General features: G+C 40.2%; 1 long non-coding RNA gene across 1 annotated transcript; it reads right to left on the bottom strand.

The window, feature by feature from the left end:
• Positions 1–6: 6 nt before the first annotated feature.
• LOC144792341 (uncharacterized) lies at positions 7–9246 on the bottom strand. Its single transcript, XR_013602541.1, has 4 exons — positions 9149–9246; positions 8019–8058; positions 450–510; positions 7–143 (listed from the first exon to the last, which is right to left on the bottom strand). It is a non-coding gene; the product is annotated as an uncharacterized LOC144792341 (long non-coding RNA).
• Between the last annotated feature and the right edge of the window lie 1143 nt (positions 9247–10389).

Raw genomic sequence — 10389 nt, forward strand, 5'->3', positions numbered from 1 at the left:
GGGGCACAACTACTTTCCTTGATCACCAATCTACGATAAGTAGGTGTACCTTCATGGGCGCAGAAATACAATCTGAATCAAGCACTTGGCTGTTAATCAGAATAGTTGCTGTATTCGTTCTGTGTCTTGTGTATCTAACAGATCTGAATAAAAAAATGGAGACTTGATTATTAACAAACATAGCATCTCCAAAAGACTGTGATCCACAAACTACAAGGATCAGTACATTGTGATGATTTCTCAAACTATTATACAGTACTGTCCATAGATGTAGAGAGGTTTTGATTGCATATTTCATTATTCTCGGCTATGCCGACTCAATATATGTACCAAATGTATACTAAAGCCAGTATAAACAAAACACTGTGCACCTCTTCCGTTTCCTTTGTTTGTCAAACTGAAGCATAAACTTGGTATTCAATTTAACGATAAGGAATAATTTCCCTTACCATATCACGTGTTGTTTGCCCCATTTTCAATTGAACAATTTCCTGAAGCGCACAGCATTTTCTAAGGAGCAAACAAGATATTTTCATGTAACATTCCTTGATTTTTCAAATCTCATTTCATGCATGATTTGATCAAATATTAGTACAGGATAAAATTATGAGGGCAGAGTCACATATATACATGTACACATATGTAAGGATAATTTTTCTCTGTGCAAATGTGTGGATGCATATTGCACACAGTGCCGAATTTGCAATGGGTACCTGTTTGTAGGAGAGGCAAACCAAGGGATGTGCAACATGTTGCAGCCCAGCACTCTCTGAATACTAAAGTAGCAGAGGCACACCGACAGATTTGGTATTTATTGACTCCCATGACTCTTATCATGGCACGGAAAATGGTTGGCTAAGGTAGGCGGTCCATCACCCACTACCCTCTTGGGACTGGTAATACATTTCCCAGAAGTCACCTTAAAGTTCACATGAGGAAATAAGTAGAATTGTATTTCTATCTCTATTATAGGTATAGAAATGGAATTCTGTACAATCGCACGTCTTGCATAGCTCCTGATTTATTTGTGTCTACAATATAAATGTATACCTTGTCCACAACACATGTTGTTCTCTTCCAAGCCTGGGCTTACAAATAGGAAGGACAAGGGGAGTTAATGCAGCGATTGGTGCATCGTACTGTACAGGTGACCCTGGTTCTGTGCATTGGACATTTTTTATTCCACCCTAAGCATACATTCTGCAAATTCTAAAACTACGTGAGAGACTGACTTACATGGCTTTTAGGACAAAAGCAGTGCCCAACAGACTGGGATCTGTGATGAGAATGACTGAGAAACTGAGCCTACCCTGGAGCCAGGAAATCCCATATCCAATAGGCAGCGGCCAACACTGATGGTTCCTCAATAGCCCTGTTTACTCGACACTTGAAATTAGACTTTGATTTCAGTTTTCCTGTCAATCCAGAAGTCACAATTCTTACGAATTTAGAATCCTAGTTCTTTTTGGATGGTGTTGTTTCGAGTTTCAAAGATTTTGACGAGTTCACAGCTCCTAGGGCTCTAACCCACTGTGCTATCCTCCTTTGAATTAAAGGCCACTGAGAGTTTAGAACAGAGGTCACATACTTCATAATACACTTGACACATTTGTAATATTCAGTCTGATATCTATAGTTATTAAGAACCGGAAATCATAGTAAAGACCAAAGGCCTAAATGATTTCAGTAATTACAAATGGCTTGTGACTTCTGGTTCATTGGATTACAGTGTCTTTGGACTCCAATTTTATTTGGACTATAGTGCCGTACAGTGTAACTTCTAAAAAAAAAACTTTTAAGGGACATAACTCCACTCCCCAAAGTGCTAGGGCCTTTTTATAATTTAGTGTTGTGGACAATTGTAACACCCCTGCTTCAGTAATAGCTTTGCAAAACAATTATTATTTTAAATAGCAATAGCTGTATCAGGACTATTAATGTATTGAGTGTGATTATTGGGTCATGCTGCCTTTCACTTCCAAATCTACTACCCCTTCCTGGAGAAACCTTGAGAGCTGAAGCTAGCTATACCTGGAGAGCCACATTAACACACTGAGCAACTTTCCAATCTAGTGGCTGTGCCTTAAGGCTTGAGGCCCCATGATGCCAGTGGTAACCGATAGTACCATCACAGACAATCATCATAAACCAATGATTTCTCCAAGAACCAGAGTAAAGGCCTCACAGCAACTGCACAGTGCAGTAGAGGGCAGGCAGTGGAATTGTTCCTTTCCTCTGACTGATTTTATTTTGTAAATGTTGGTATAAGCGTCCCACTATACTTAACGTTTATTTGAGAAAAAATGATAAAAACAATAAATAAATGATTACTGAACCAATAAATGTAAAACATAATACTGATACCAACATTGGGCAATTAATTTTACACTTATAGACATTCTAACAAATAAAATGTATTCTATCACTTTTTCAAAATATTTATTTAATTCTGGTGTGTCTATACCATTAAACTAACTTTGATTTTTTTGTGAGAATAGGTTTGAGAGTACAACAGCTTGAAAAGCATAGATTAGGGTCTCAGGTGTCACTACCTTATTGTCCTAACCTAATTACTGTGGGGTTTTAATGGTTGGGAGAACCAAATGAATGTGTTGCTTGTTGTGACATAGACCTTTGGTAAGGGCGTGTGTGAATTAATCCCTTTGTCTTGCTCCTGTGATGTGCATTAAAACCTAGCAAGGTTTTTATAAATGTTCTTTGTTTGAGTAAGGACTGTCTACTACGAAGTATTCAGTACTGTTATATTAAAATGATATAGGATTGTTTTTTTGCTTTTTAAATCTTTTTCATTTTTTGAGGGGCATATGTTTGCAATAAAAACAAATGTAACCATAGCACCAGCTTGTCATGGCCCAGACTAATTACGCTTGCCAATGCTTGTTTTTAACTTGCAAAAGTACTGAAAAAATAAGCGGTCTTCTTGCTACCATTTCTACTTTTCTCAAACTGTTGACTTTCTACTGGTGTGTCTAATATATTATAATGACTTTTCATTCTTTGTGAGCCAGCTTTCAGAATATGATAGTTTAGATATCAGCGATTAGAATTGTCAGGCAACATTAACTTACTAAACTAATTGGGATAACGTAATGAATGCACTGTATGCTAGGATATTGGTGCTTGATAAGGCCACTTTGCTATGTGTCCGTATCCATGGTTGGATTTCTAAAATGCACTACCAACTTGAAATTGTCAGCAGGGGAATAAGTGATAGAGGGAGTGATTTTCTAAATGAATGAGTGATCGTTGAATGGGTAAGTGGCACTAATAAAGCATGGGAGTGCAAACTGCTTTTTCTATGGCCACATCCCATCTGAGGAAAAGCCATGAAGGGTCATAGATTCTTTAGAAGGCAGATTGCACTGCTTCGCAGGGGACTTGGGAAGAAAGTTTCAGAATTACGCAAATCCTAAAAAATACATCATATTGATATAGTGTTTAACATGAGAATCTAAGCGCTACATAAAAAGGGAAAGGATTTGACGTTTTCCTAGTCATTCAGGTTTTTACAATTCTCCACAAAACCTGTCAGTACAAAGTCTATAAAATTCGAATACCCACTGTAAGTATGCAACGCGTTTGCCCTTTCAGAACTCTTTGAGAATGAAAGGCATTGATATGGAAATTTTGCATTCTTCTGTAGTAAACAGGTGGGTCCGAAAATGCCATCCTGAGTACAATGCAAGCGAAACTTTCAGGGTTTCACTTCAGTTAATAATAAGTTGCCACGTCTGTCAACCGAGAAACTCCTGTGTTCAGGCGAACTCAATACTCTGATGCCCATTAGGCAAAATGGAAATAAGTATTTTCTAAATCAGCACTTGTGACTAAACGATTTAATATATATACCAGTATTTAGTTGAATAGGGTGTGTGTGGGATAAATGCACGTGGTGGCAAGCAGTTTACACAAAGAGGGGGCATAATTTTGCGTAGTTCAGCAGTTTTTGTAATGTGAGAAATAATCATGTTGGCCCGGTGCGGATGCGGTCTTACTCCAGGATAAAATGCATTGGTTAGATAACGATGGTAGATGGTATATGAAATGTCTGTGGTACATAACAAACTATGTCCCTCTGAATGTGCTTGCGTGCAGCCACCTTCCTGATAGGAGAGAATCTAGCACAATGGCATGAGCATCCTCTCAAGACTGCCGTTCAGGAGAGACTTACACAGATGTTCCCCTTTCTTAGGTCGAGAACACAAGAGCCATTAAGTTGGATGATAAACTGCTTATTATATACCTACATAGAGACAAATGTATTTCTAGTGAGTCCTATATGAATAGAGGTTATTATTGTGCCAATATTAGCTGAAAATGTTTGACATGGCACATAGCTACTAGGCCGTGGCGTAAAATTCTGCTCAGCTTGATTTTCCCACTCCACGTAGCCAGTGGAGTTCTGAAAAACTTAAGTAGAACATCTACTTGAGAGGAAGAAAGAAGCAGCGCCCTCTTGTGCTGTGCATGGTGCCGTTGGTGCTGCTTTTCCAGTACGGAACAATCTGAAAACTCCCCCCAGGCCAAAGAGAGAGTGAGGTGCATTGCAGAGCACCTTACTGCCCCTTAGAGTTACATTTTGCACCATGTGAATCAAATACATATACTTACACCTCTTAAGCTAATTTCAAAAATACCTATGAAACATCCTCAAAGCTATATTTTTGGTGTTGGTTCTTCCTTTAAACTGGCATGAAACGCATGGAACTAATTCTGTTTTAGCACAGGTGCCAACAATTGATTGGTAAATGGCTATTGTTGTACCACATCCATGCGTTTCCGGTCTCCTAATACAGGACACGTGAGGACAGCCACAGATAAGATGCTACTGGTAATGTAATAATTGTATGCCAAATGCAACAGCGAAATGCCATAAGTGTTATATGTATATATGTATTTTGTTAAAGAAAATCAATAAAAAATATATATATATTTTTTAAAGAAATAGTTGCAGTTCGTGTTGCCGAGGGAAAAGCCATCATCTTCCTGCCTGCTCGACTATTACTGAAATTTACAGAGACAGAGAAGCAATTCAAAGAAAACAATCTTCATCTAGGTGGGTCTGTTTTGATGTTGATGCTGAGACTGACTGGCTTAGCAGGTCTTCTAGAAGGCTCTCGGCTATTCTTCTCCAGGAAAGTACCATCAAAGGGATACAAGGCATACTATTTCTTGAAGAAAGCGACTTTACAAACCATTTCCGAACATCTCACGTCATATCCTGTTGAGCCAAATATTCTAAAGGCATGTGTGGTCTCAGTGGCACTAAATCAGTGAAGATGAAGTGCCCTCCGCTTAAATAGTACAATATATGGGTTTAACAGTTGTGCCCATAAAAACTCAATAAAATTGTATTTAGTGCTGGAGCATAAATAGACAGAGATTGGAGATAGACAGACAGACAGACAGACAGACAGACAGACAGACAGACAGATAGATAGATAGATAGATAGATAGATAGATAGATAGATAGATAGATAGATAGATAGATAGATAGATAGATAGATAGATCATGCAACTTTTTTTATCAGTCAATCAAGAAGCTAAAATAGATATTTATAAAACAGGTATGATGCATTGATGCAATCTACGCGAGTAAGTGAGGGTGCTTTCGAAACATGGGCTGATCCCTGTTTTTTTTCTGGCTTGTCGATGAAGAGTTAAATAGTCACTCAAGAGGGAAATTGTCCTGGCATTCTGGCTGCAATGAGCTGCCAGGGATCAGCTGACGTGACTCGGAACCACAAGGCCTGGACTCCAGTTCCCGGGGGATTTCTTCCTTATAGGCAGGGTCTGAGAAGAAACTCTCATTCCTGCTAATAGGGTCCCTGGTGACTGGGGTAAGGCCTCATCTCAGATTCACGCCTTGTGGGCTTCAGCACAAAGCCCTGGCTGTCAGCCTTGCACAGTGGCTAGAAAATACATATTGACTGCAGTTCACACCGGATAGAAAGACTTGTATTTGACAATCTCTTACCCATGATGTGTAATTCAAAGAGAAACCTTTTCACGCCGAGAACTATGCTATTGGAAACCATGCTGTTCCTGTCTCTCGTATTTTGCTGATGCAAACCAATTAAAGGTGCAACTGCAGACATTTACATATCGTTATGATGAATAATGCATTTGTCAAATTGGATACTTAAATTCATTTATTTGGTGTTGGCTTTCCTCTTCTTGATGGGTGTCAAATTACTGCTATCTTTAAAACAATTAATATTTATAATATACCAGCTCTCACATATGCTGCCCAAAAATAAGACTACATAGTTAAGCATTGTAAGAGCTCATAGCTTGCTTCTAAGCAACCCAGTGGCCGCAAATACAAGAACCAAGGCCCTGGTAGGTGAGGTGCTTTGCCCAGGTTCACACATGGTCAAGCTAGAAAGCCATAACCAGAACCTGGGATTTGGATGATAATGTTCTGTGAACTTGCCATAATAAACCACATTGAGTTCCACGAATGTCAAATGTTGCAGCCTCAATGTTTAAATGTCCAACAACATGGAGAGTGCTAGAGACACATAAAGCTCAAATGCTTTCAGATTGCATTAGCCAGAATTCAGTTGTTAATTTAGGAGAAATAAACGAAGTGCTTGTTTAGATTAAACAATAAAAATATAAAATACTGTTAAGTGACCTTTGATGCTTTAGCAGATCTATTTTTTTGGTAATTTATAAAGCACAATATTTTAAAAGAAGAAATAAATAGCTCTAGATTTCATGCTATTTGAAATGTAAGAGGGCATGAACTAAAAGGGGATGTTTGATATGCCTTCTATTTTTCATGAAAAGGGTAGTTTGAAGTGGAGGGAGGCAGGTGAGAGGATGTTGAGGGTGCTATAGGATGAAAGGTACTAGTAACCCTTACTTTGGTGTTTTGTGTGACCTTTATTTTGCTGAAGCTTGATGAACCTCTCATGCTAATGTTCTGCATTTAAACTTGTATAGTTCTCTATTGATTATAAATATCGGAGCTTCTTTGTCAGATGATCAGAGTTATTTCACATATCAGGGTGTGCACAATTGGCGTATTGGTTAAGATCCAAGGGACATTTTTTGTAATTATTGTTTTTAATAGATTTGAAATGACCACACATTGTATGTAAATGGAGCATGCACAATGCAGTTGTAGGCTAATGCATGTAATGCATAGTACTTCTCAGACACTGCCGGCTGAGGCGCGTGTGCCCAGAAATAAAGCAGCAATAGTCGATTTGTAAAGAGAGAGATACCGTTTTTGGTGAGGAACACTTATGTCTACTCTGCGCCACTTCTAGCTGGAGTGCTCAAGTGCATCGTTGAACATTGTCTGCTCTGGGTGACGACGCCAGGTCTGGAGGTGGCTTGAACAGCAGCCCAGTCAGAAACCCCAGTCATCATCCGTTTTGAATGAAGCCTGCCTGCTTTCTTTTTTTCCTAAGTCTGAATTTGTGTGACACCACCCATTTCACAGACACCAGGGTCAATCACAGCCAGTGAAGCCCCTCTTCGTGTGACCACCCTGACTAGTGCAGGGATGTGGGAAACAACATTCTATTATGTATTTCGCGTTAAAAACACCACATAACTGTAAGAAAACATTAAACATGCGAGCGTGTTCCCTGTGTCGCCATGAACTAATGAAGGTTAATATAGATACTTGTGACTCCTCAAACATTGATTACAGTCACTTCATTGCATTTGTACATGCACATCTTTTAAAAAATAAAACAGCAGCATTTGCTTTCTTTGAATTAAACAAAATAAGTAACCATGAAGATATTTTCTCGAAACGTTGTAATATTTGACATTTCTATATTTTATGCCAGAAATGGAAAGTCTAGAGGAAAGCACGCAGGGTGTGCCTGCATTTTTCCGCGTTTGTGCTGTTTACTACGTATTTATCAATCACTGTAAGAAAATGGAGGTGTTGTAACTAAAGGGAGGGGGAGGGGCGGCTCCTCTAATGACAGTTCCATCTCAGTTTATAGCAGCAGAAGCACTCTTTGATTTACCTGCCTCCTGGATTAGCTTCACACGGGCACACATCAGTTTCTGCAAAACAAAATGCCAAAGAATGGTTCAGTAGTTAATAATGGAGTGAAATTGGGTGTTTCGTAAAATGGTGCCGTCTTGTGCATCAGAGTTTTCCTGGCTTCAACACATCTCTGCTATTGTTGGGAGTGGGGGAGGGGACGCTTGATGGACTGCACTTCCTTACTGCAATTAAAAGGGAAACTAAAGGGGGGATTATCAAAATCCAGATCTCATAAAACTGAAGATAAGACTGTAAGCCTTTGGCACATCATGTGAAGCACATTATGCAGTGCTTCTGCACCCAGATCCTTTTATTTATTCTCGTAAACATTTACTTTTAACAATATCATATATTAAAAAATATAATGCCTTTAAACAGCTTCAACTATCACCCTTTAGTCACTACGCAAACCTATCCTAGCAATACCCACCCCCCTCGTTTAAGTACAAGTCGTCGCATGCACTGATGATACTTTAGACTTTTAAGAAAAAAGAATAGAAATGCTGCTTTTTTAAATACGTGACATTGTCAAATACATTATTTTAATAGCGAACACAAAAATGCGTTCCTGCAATGGAAGCCAAAAAGCGTGTCCTGAAATTAACTGTTTCACTCAATAGGGGGGCTGCGTGAACAGTAGCCTCTACCTGCATGAAGGCAGCCTTTTTTAATTTTAATTACATTTCTTTTTTCTATTTTGTACGGTGTGGAAAACGATCAGAGTACACATAAAAGGAAAAAAAATACATGTATTACTTCATGTCCTACGTGTCCCTGGTTTTTACAGCTTTATGTGGCAGCCATTTCTTCTGGCGCTTTTGAAGATGGAAACACTGTTTATTGTAAAGAAACGGGACTGTGAAAACTGCTGTGCAACGCTCGCATCATGTCCGCTATCACTGCCCCAATCGTCTGATAAGGGGCAGCTCGCCCTTCTTTCGAATAATTGCTGTTTTCTTGCCACCCCCTGCTAAGTTACAATACACCGGTAACATTAAACCACCGGACACATCATTTCTGTCGCGATACCTAGCTGTTAAATACACAAATTGAATACACAGCAATTTAAACACAGGAAAACGAATGGGAGGAAAAGCGCATCCTTACCTGGTTCGGGAGAGAGGGATGCTCCCAGCCCTGGCTGCAGCGAGGTGTGCTGGCTGCTCCTTTGTGCAGAAGACTCTCTGGGTGCGAAAGCAGTGGGCGATGAAGAGGAGAAAAAGAGGGCGGACTTCAAGCTCCGCCCCTTTCTTGGGACCGACCCTCCCTCCGAGAGCCGTGGCGAGGGCCGGGCCTTTCTGTGTGCCTGTCGAGCACAGAAACAATCTGCTGCCGCTTCAATTAAATTTTAATGCTCAGAAAAAAGTCACCTTCATTCTGCCCCCGAGCTTATGTTATGTAATGAAGCGCGCGCATCCCACTCAAGGAAGGGGGGGCGTTTGTTTACCTGTCGGGGGATCGGGGCCCGAGCCGGACGTGTGCCACATACAATGAGGAGGTTTTTCGGACGCACACAAAGCCCGGTGCTCTCCAAGGCCGGCTCGGGCCATTGCTTGACAATCAGAAGTAATTAGAGTCGGTGTGAATGAAGGGGGATGACTGAAAAGCTCCGAATGATCAACCCATCTGTACATTGTTGAATGGACTGTGTCGAAAACCAGCTGCTGGCTTATCCAACAAAGGCGGCGCTCGCCATTCTTCACCTTCTGCTGGAGCCTGGAGTTAAGTGCCATCTGCGCTGCCATGGCAACTGGGTTTAAACTAAACGCAGGGTCATTTAAATATGGGAGGCTACTACTGTTGGCACCATTTGACACTTTCAATAGCCACCGGGGCGTAGGTTCTAGTCTTCAACATAAGGACAAACTATTTATGCAGATGCCTTTTATGCCGATGGTCTGGCCCCTATGCATGTATTAAGCGAAGCAGGCAAGTAATGCAGTCAAAATCCCAATATTTGCATTCGGAAAACTATAACAGGGTGCAGATGCTGGCAACAAATGTGATTATTTTTAAGCAACACGGAATCTGTGGTCCATTCTAAAGAACAGAAAGCCCTATCTGGCGTCTCAAAGAAGTGTTAACAGTCTAGAGAAAAGGAGAGGATGGAAGGATATAGTAATTCTCTCTAAAGCAGGACAGGTTGGCCTTTCCTTTGCCAATCCGCAGCCTACATTTTGGTGCATGCAGCCTCAATTTTCAGCGATGTTTACGAGGTTTATAAGCAAGGTCGAAAACCTGAAATCGTTCGTTATTTTCCCTAACAACATTTATTTTGCTTGCAATGTTACTGCTTATGTTTTATTATAAATCACTCAACACAAAGCTGCGTGAAAACATGCAGCTTT

This window comes from Lissotriton helveticus, chromosome 11, assembly GCF_964261635.1.
Source record: "Lissotriton helveticus chromosome 11, aLisHel1.1, whole genome shotgun sequence".
Taxonomy (NCBI): Eukaryota; Metazoa; Chordata; class Amphibia; order Caudata; family Salamandridae; genus Lissotriton; species Lissotriton helveticus.